The sequence below is a fragment of the Artibeus jamaicensis genome, unplaced genomic scaffold (genome assembly GCF_021234435.1).
Source record: "Artibeus jamaicensis isolate MK-2021 breed Jamaican fruit bat unplaced genomic scaffold, CSHL_Jam_final contig_76, whole genome shotgun sequence".
NCBI lineage: Eukaryota > Metazoa > Chordata > Mammalia > Chiroptera > Phyllostomidae > Artibeus > Artibeus jamaicensis.
The window spans coordinates 13,348,398-13,357,936 of record NW_026521954.1 but is presented as its reverse complement, the minus strand read 5'-3'; positions in this window follow the sequence as shown (position 1 = coordinate 13,357,936).

Genomic DNA, 9,539 nt, shown 5'->3' with positions numbered 1-9,539 from the left:
GTCTTCCTACTTCCTGCTGCCAACAAACAGCTTGCAAAACGGAAGCATCCGGGGCCTGGGAGTCACTGCCTGGAGAGGAGAGCCCACCGACTTCATTGGACCATGACATGAACAAGAAATAGACGTGTTTAATCAGGAAAAGTGTGGATCTTTTCATTACTAAGTCTGTCCTGTCCTGGGCATTATAATGTAAATAGAAAAAAATACAAGGCATTTTAAAATGAAAAGTTAATTATGGGAGGTAGGATGGTGGCCACAGTGGGTAGTTTTTTAAGCTCCCAAGTCCCTCGGAGCTGTCCTATAGCAAAAGAGAAAAAAGAAACAGTGACGCCATTGTCACTAAAATTAGACAATAGACCATCCCTGTGAATCCCAGAATCTGAGCAGTGGGAACTAAAACCATCAATAGCAACAAGGTCACGTGAGAATAACAGCTTGGAGAAGCAAGCAGAGAGGAAGGGAGATGTGATGTTCCTAAGAGCCAAAGAGCCCAGACGTTGCCAACGTGTGCTCAGCCCCGATGGAAGAGTCTGCAGTAGTGGTGCCACCCTCAGCCAGTGGGTCCAAAAAGCAGAGCTGGGAGAGGGCTGTCCAGGAATGAATTATTGGCTAGTGAAAGGAGCCTGCCGAAAGGTAGGGTGCTCGGGCAACCTGGATTCCCGGAAGTAGCCAGTGAGAGCACAAAGCCCCGTGCCGGGCGAAGCTGCTGGGTACAGAACACACATTGACAAGGGAAGGATGTTGGGGTAAAGGAGGGAAGGTTCAGACACTGAGTAGAACAGAAGGCTGAGGAGACAGAAGTCGGAAGTACCAAAGAGGCACACAGAACACTCATTTAACACCAGTTAGCAACTATGGGACAGAGAACCCACCCGAGGGCCACAAAATGGGAAACTGTCCTGGCTCCCATTATACAACTCACACAAGAATCTTCGAAAAATATAGGAGGAGAAATAATAGAAAAACCCACGTAAACATGACCACAACTAACAGCATGCTCTGAAAAATTAAGATAACCGATCTAACACACCCACAGAGAATGAAGCTGTCCCAGAAGCATTTACAAAGCAGAAGAATATTTTTTAAATGCTGGAGGAATTTGAGAAATGATAGGAACTGAGGAACAACACGGCATCAGAGTTGGAGAAGTTCAGAAATGAGATGGACAAGCAATGCTCAGGGAGGGTGCGGATAAAATGACAGCTCAGAGGATGTTCCAGAAATAAAGTAACACAAGAGCAAGTAGACAACATATCCCCAAACCCCCATAAAACACATCATAGTGTTGGAAAGCCCAAAGCCTTCTGCATTCGTTTTCTATTGCTGCTGTAATGAATTACCGCAGACTTGCTTCTGCAGGTCAGAAGTCCGACACAGGTCGCACCCGGCCAAACCCAGGGTGTCAGTGGGGCTGCGTTCCTTCCTGGAGTCTCAGGGGAGGAGTGTCCTTGCCCTTCCCAGCTTGCAGAGGCCTCACTCGTTTGTCCCTTGGCTCATGGCCCTCTCCTCCATCTGCAGAGCCAGCTAGAGTGGGTTCGTTTGAACCCTTTTCTTAGCAAATCACTCTGATACCAACTTCTACCTCTCGTTTTCACTTTTTAAAAAAGTTTTTATTTTTTAATTACAGTTGACCTATAACATTATATAGTTTCAGGTACACAATCCAGTGATTAGACATTTATGACTTCTAAAGCGACTACCCCAGTAAGTCTAGTTACCCACCTGGCACAATCCATCGTTATGAACAATATTACTGAGTGTATCCCTATGCTGTACTTTACATCCCTGTGACTGTTCCGAAACTACCAATTTGTGCTTCTGAATCCCTTCACCGTTTTCCTCTTCCACTTTTAGGGACACCAGGGATTACACTGGGCCCACCCGGGGGACCTGGGATAACCTTCCTGAATTAAGGCCTTGCTGGTCTGCAACTTTAATTCTCCTCGGCCATGTAACATATCCATAAATTCTAGCCATTAGGACATGGACATCACCATTCTTCTGCCTTCCACACGCTCCCTCTGAGACCAGCTGCCCACCAAGGATGGCTGGTGTCATCGGTCTTACTCAGTATTGCCCTGGAGAGCCCCGCCAGAGCAGTAAACAAGAAGGAGGTAAAGGCATGAGAGTCAGGAACAAAGAGAGAAACTCATTATTTACAGATGACAATTACCATGTAGAAAATTCAAAAGCATCTACCAATAACTATTAGAATTAGTAGATGAATTTTGTAAGATTTTTGTACCAACATTAGTTAGAAAATTTAAAAAGATATCATTTATAGCAGCAGCAAAACATCCTATTCCCAGGAATGAGTTTAACCAAAGATTTGCAAGATAGCTACACCAAACTACAAGAATTGAGAAAACTCTGCAGCAAATACAAGGTGCCCACATTTGTTCACATATGAGTGGCAAGTAAGTGAATGTTTTTTACCTTGTCTGTTATTTTCCATGTTTCAATTATTTAATTAAAAGAATAAGCCTTTATATGGGAGCACATTTATATGAATATTTGCTTTGCCACCTTCATTAGTTTGCCAGGACTGCCATAACAAATTACCCTAGACCAAAAGGCTTAAACAGTAGAAATTTGGTTGCTCACAGTCTGGAGGCCACAAGTCCAAGGTCAAAGTGCCAGCAGTGTTGGTTTGACCTGCCCCCTAGGGCCAGAAATCCTTTTCTCATTGTGTCCTCACCTGGCCTTTTCTCCAAGCACTTACATCCCTGGTGTCTCTGCTTATACGGACACCAGCCCCATAGGATTAGGACCCACCCATCTGGCCTCACGTAACCTTAATTACCTTTTTAAAGACCCCTTCTCCAAACACAGTCACATCGGGGGTGTGGTCTTCAACATGAATTTGGGGGACAACACATGTCAGTCCCTAACACCACTCAAAGTAAACAACCTACGCCCCTCTACGTGCGTCAGTCTGTCCGATGGGGCCAAGGTCAGCCTCTGCCTGAGCCGCCACTGCAGCCCCAGCCGCCTTCTGAGCCACGTCCCTAGCGGAGGACTGAGATCACAGGGACACCCACCTGTACATACTCTCTGAAGCGAGGTCTGAGAGTTCTTCTCCTTCATGGGTGGGACCTTTTCGACCTTTATTTGCAGTAATTATTTTGACTGTGGAGGTAATTGCCTTGCTCACTGCTGGGCTATTGTTTCTGTTCTACATCATCGTGAACCAACCTCTGCCTTCTCAGTCACGGCAGATACATGGATTTTGCTTTAGCCATGTTTCATTTCCTTTAGAAAATCCCTGCTCCTGAATGGGGAACAGTTGGCATGGCAAGATATAAATCACTCCTTGAATTCTAGACATTTATGAGGTACTTACTCACTGTGTGCCTGATTCTCCAAAAGGTAGTAGGAATACAAAAATCAATAAGGTACAGTTTCAGCTCTTGGATTTACTCTTTAAATGCTGCTCAAAGGGAGAGGAGAAAGCTGACAATGGTGATAGATCTAAAATCAAAGACTTTCTAAGGAATACTGGCCTTCACCATCTTTGACCACGGGTCCCGCACTGCCATGTTTCTACCCTTGCCTCTTTGATCGTAAATCCCTTGCATACAAGGGAGGAACAATAAGTGCTTTGTAAACTAAATGCTTGACTGCCCTTGACTTGAGCTCTCAACACTTCTCATGTTTATCACAGAAGCATATTTCCAATATCTGGATTTCTCCTGGACTGTGGAGGGTATGACGCATTCACCCTCTTGGCCCATGGATCGGAAAGTTTTAGTACATAACAAAAATGCACTTATTTAAGCAAACTGCATTGTTAATCAGCATCCTTCTGTTCAGTGCATTTTAGCATGCTTCCGAATTCATGGAAAGAGTTCTGTGAGAAAAAGAAATTTTTAAATCTTTAAAGTTTTTATTCTACCACCAAGTAATGCAATAGATTTAATTGTTGTCACTTTCGAATACTCTAAAGTTATGTATGCTCTGATATTGCTATCTTCAATAAATGGAAGGCGTGACACCGTTCTCTTTTGACGAAGAGTTTGAGGTGGGAACAGACCAGTGTTTAAGTCCTGGTTCTGCCCTTATCAGCTCCATGTCCTCGGTCAGATCTTGCGATCTCCCAGGCCACCTGCACAGGTAAAATACATGAGCTAATGGTAAGTTCAGAGATTTGTAACAAGGACAAAATAAGGTATATTTTGTGAAGAGCGCGGCACGAATCCTGTTAGTCATAGACTCTGTTTCCAGACAACGAGCTTTTTGCGTTAATGGTGCATTTGGGTTTTCAGTTTTAGATGACGGACTAAGGCACACACCTGTGATTCTGGGTTCGGGTCATTGCGTGAAGGGGGTCTGCACGCACACCAATTTCTCGATTTCATGCCGTCTTTCCTGGAGCGTGGTGGCAGATTTGGAATCAAAAGGGCTATTTTAAAGTGTTCTGTGTGTGACACAGGTTGATGTGGGGCTGAGTGGAAATGGCGCCCAAGGGTCGCCAGGTAATAATAGTAAGAGACTTATCCAAACCTGACTCCCTGAGAAACTGAGTGACATTTCAAAAGGGTTTTTGTTCAGAATCCTGACGCCCGGGTCCTGACCATGAAATGCTATCCTGGCAGCCGGTGACTGGGCCTCTGCGTGTCGCCTGATGGGTTTTTTTTAGACCTGGAAGGTGAAAGCATGTGATGCCCCCAAAATGAAGCCAAGGTACTCTGTAAACAAAGGGATGTGTTTATTTTTCCTCTGACTCCAGGGACCCGGCTGGCCGCGCCTCAGCTCTGGTTACAATGCTCCCGCCTGACAATCAAGGCTTTGGCAAACCCCTAAGCCCGAGGAAACAGTAGAAAAACCAGGTAGCCACCCCGCTCCCGAGTCAGAAAGTTCCATAAACCCCTCTGGGCGGGCCCTGGTGCCGGAACTGGTTCGGCTGGATTCAGTGGCACTTAGGCCTGACCGCCTGTCCGGGTGAATAAAACTGCCTTTGATGTCAGCGTGGCTTCGGGAACAATCCAGAGAGCTGTTCGACCCTTCCAGTGTTTGTATTGAATGGCAGGACTTAAAGGTAACCAGGAACTACATTTCAACCAAGGTACTGTGTAAATCAAGGTCGTCACTGCCCTGGCAGAGTTTCTAAGCAATGTAACCTCTAGCTACACAAGCTCTCCCTGTGATCAGTGAGTGCTCGGAAACGCATCATTCTCTGCACCTCCAGCTAAAGTGCCGCTTGCTTACTGGACAGCATCCGCCCTAATATGTCTAGAGGGGCAATATCACCCTTAAGTTTCAAAGTCTGTGGCTCAGAGAGGTCGAGTTGTCACTGACATAGAACTTGGTATAATCTATAGAGGCATGCTGTAGAAAAAGCTCTGGACTCTGAATGAAGAGATGGAGGAGGGATAGCAGAACATGCCACTCCCCAAAATGTCACTTGGTCTTCAGGGTTATTTCAAGCTGAAGGTGATTAAGAAGCAGCAGACATAAGAAAAGATTTCTGGCCGGAGGGAAGCAAGGGGATGCATGAAAAAATTTGATGTTTCTTCTTCTCTCCCTTCCCCTCAAGAAAATCTAAAAAAAAAAAGAAGACCTTTGCCCAAAAGCAGGGCATGACTTGTAAAGACGTCTGCCCCCTCCCTTCTCTACCCGTAGGACAGAAGTTAATCAGTGGAGACAATTCTAGACCCTCATCGGACCAGAGAGGGCAATGGAGGCATCCACAGAACAGTTTGCTACAACGCGTCTGTATCTGCCGTTAGTTGCCCCAGGCATCTGCCTCTCCACCGTCTGCCACCCTTAGAGCTCCAAGCCCTTCTCCTTTGTCCACTCATATCTCTAAAAATGTATTTTTTTTTCATTAAGATGCTGTATAAGGCCACATTCTAATCACTCCTTTGAGTTACTCATTTTTAGGTGCTCCCCATGTGCTCGATGCACAGCTAACTAACTTGTTTTTCTCTCTTGTTAATTTCTCTTTCGTTAGTCTAATTTAAAGGGCCTCAGCAGGAGAGGCCACTGATGAGTAAAAGAAAAAGATAAAGGGGAGGATAGCAGGATGATTGGCAAGAATCATAGAAAGGTTAGCTGGTCCTGCTTGGGAAAGAGTTCCATACCCTATTTATAGACATCCATCCATCCAATATTATGGCCGCAACCTCAGAACATTAGTTGAGAACATTAGTTGCTGATCTTAGTTGTGACTCATAGAAATGACCCCATCTGAAACTGACTTAAGGAAATTCATGATTCTCATTATTGAAAGCAGAAGGCATGGCTGGATCTAGGTGCTCACATGATATCATCACACATTCCTGTCTCCAAGTTCTGGGTTCTTCTTATTGACTTCTTGCTAAGGCAGGGGCTCCTTAAGTTTTTGGAAACACTGCCACCAGTCCCTTGGTTATCCCAGGCAAGGTGCTTCTGTGATGGATGGTGTCACTGGCCCCAATTCCCCAGCCCTTTCTGACCCTCTGACCCATCCCTTTGCCATGTAGCTTTGCAGTGCTTGGCCATGTGCAGTGCTTTTCGACTTGCTCAAGCCAAAAGAGTGAGGTAGAAGTGACAGTGGCAGCTCCAAGCCAAGGCCACCAGAAGTTTGTCTCTCCGAGCTCTCCTGTGCTTCTGCCACCTCCATGAGAACGACGTGCCCAGGCTGGACCCTGGTCCCAGGAACGTCTTAGTTCTTTAGGACTGCTGTAACAATCACACAGACTGGGTAGCTCAGACACAACAGGAATTTATTGCTCACAGTTCTAGAAGCTGGAAGTTCGAGGTTAGGATGCCAACAAAGTCGGGCGAGGGCTCTCTCTGGGTCACGGACTTCTCCTTGTATCCTGACATAGCGAAAAAGGGATCGGGGAGCTTTCTGGAGCCTCTTAAAAGGGCACTAATCCTATCCCTGAGGGCTTCACCCTCAAGAGCTAATCACCTCTCAGAGGTTCTGCTTATTTGACTATCACCTTTGGGGTTAGGGATTTCAGCATGTGAATTGGAGGGGGACACAAAAATTCAGTCCATCGCCAGGAGGATGAGAGACACGAGGCGCAGAGTCATCCCAGCCCGGGGGAACCTGGGCCTGCCAACATTACACGGACGACCTAGCGCAGAACAAACTGAAGAGCCGAACCCCTGAGACACGTGACAAGTCAGTATCATGGATGCCACTGAGATGACAGAATCTAATCGTTACAGCTTTTCCCGCCATCCCCAAGTCACCTGCCCAAGCCCAAGCTGGTCCCTAGGGTTCTTTGTATCTCTCCAACAATGTGGGCTAAAATCCCGTGGGCGTCCCACGGGAAAACTGGGTGCTCTGACAGAAGATGAAGTTGGTCAGGCCTCCACTAGAAAATGTTCCTCTGGCTCCAACCACTTTCCCTGTGGGAGATCTGGGCTCGGAGGGCTTTTACCCTGTTAACGAAATCAAGGAGCGAGATGCCCTAATGCCTATGGGAAGCTCACGGGTTTGTCCACATCGTCTGGTGGGGCGGTCCCTGAACTGGAGCTTGTCTTGGGGCATTCAGGATCGTCCTGGGAGAGTGTAACTGGCCTCTCTCAGCACCCAGACCTCAAGGGGCCCATTTTCAGCTCCGCCGCTAGTTTCCTTCAAGGATCCTCTGCGTCCCTTTGCTTTGTCTGCTCAAGCAGACACGAACTAAAAATATTATTACACAACCAAATGAAACATTCATCCCAACTAAAAATATTTTCCTGCACAAACTAAAAATACTATTACACAACCAAATGAAACATTCATCCCTTACTGCTCCTATTCATGACCTCGTGAGTAAACATTCAACATACACTGCATATACATGTCTAAATCTGGGTGACTATTTTTGACCTTGAATTATCCCTCAGAAAAGAGAGAGAATTGCCTTACTTTTGAAACCTTCCAAGTCTCTCCCACTAGGGTGTGCTCTTTCAATTTACCTTGTTTGGACAACTTTTACTGGACTTTGATGGCAAAGGCTGCAAATCCTTATTGGTTTGGGCTGCTTATAGAGCTCACCTCACAGCGTCAGAATTGTGTAAGAGAGAATAAGAAAATACAGATTCAGTAACTATTTATAGTGGTATGATTTTATGAATTCAATTGCAAGCTTTGTAAACAAGCCTTTTCAAGATTACAGGTATCTACCTATTCGTTAAAACTGTTAAATAGAAACATTAATGTTGATGACCCTAGGTAGTTAGGTCTTGAGATAAAATTTTCAAAAGTATCACTAGAAAGTTCCCTGTCCTAAAGATACAGACATATATCGTGCTGGACAACTTGGAAAGGGGGATTGTTATACCAAAGCCCAGGGGCTATAGGTGTAGGTGAATGACATCATTGCAAGAAATATGCTTGCAGAAGAGCAATATTCCTAAGTTAATATACCATAGTAGCAAATGTATGAATTTAAATGTGTACAAGTACCATAGATTCTTTAGATACTAGATTTCATCTACAACTATACAGGCTTGTTTCCTGCAGCGATATAAGTCTTGAACTGAGATAGATTCCTCCCACATTATTATTATTTTTCAACATTGTTGCAGCTGTCCTAGTTCCCTTGCTTTTTCATGTAAACTTCAGAATAATATAATCTGTAGTTACAAGAATCTGACTGGGATTTTTATAGAAATGAACCTAAACCTGTATCTGCCCTAAACTTGGGGGGAACTGACATCTTTACTATGTTGAGTCTTCTAACCCACCAACACAGTATGACTCTACCTTTACTTAGATATTTAGATCATCTTTGATTTTTTTTATCAGCATTTCATAGTTTTCAGCATATGAGTTCTGTGTACACGTTTTGTTAGATTTACATAAAACCCAAGTATTTCATATAATATTTGAGTGGTTGTAAGTAGTGTACTAGTTTTTAATTTGTGCTCCTGTGATCTTTGCTAGTATATAGAAGTTCAATAGATTTTTGTATGTTTATCTGGTATCCTGCAACCCAGTTGAACTCCGTTTAGAGTTATTTTTGTAGATTCCTTGGGATTTTTCTATGTAGACAATCATGCCAGATGCAAATAGGGACAGTTTTATTTCTTTACAATATATAAATGTTGATGATACGGAACTATAGTGTGCAACCATAAATACTGTTCAAAAGGTATAAGATGACACCAACTTTGAAAGGAAGGCGGTTTCATGAAGCGCAGAGGTATCAGCTTCTTCTTTTGTCCGCGGCTGTTGGTGGCGATGCTGTCTTGTAGACTTAAAGGCGACCAAATCTTTGCTCCAAAGAGTCGTCTCATCTCCTGCATGTATTCTTATGAAAGGAGGGTACTCACAGGTGCCAAGGAGTGCGGCAGAAAACAGGTGAGCTTACTGCATAGGTCCAATAAGTTGACTGCAACGCGTACCTTCCTATGTACCAAGCACTGCTCAACTGCAGGCCAGAGTTGGTGGCGACTGCGTTTCAGGGAGCGGCCTCACCTCGGCAGTCCCCGCTCCTCCCAGACGCGTGGGGGCGCTATGAATCTCTGCGGGGTGTGGCGGCGCTCTTTCTCAGCCTCTAAAAAAAATTTTTTTTTTTTTTTTTTTTGGACTGAGGCTTTCGGGACGGCGGCGG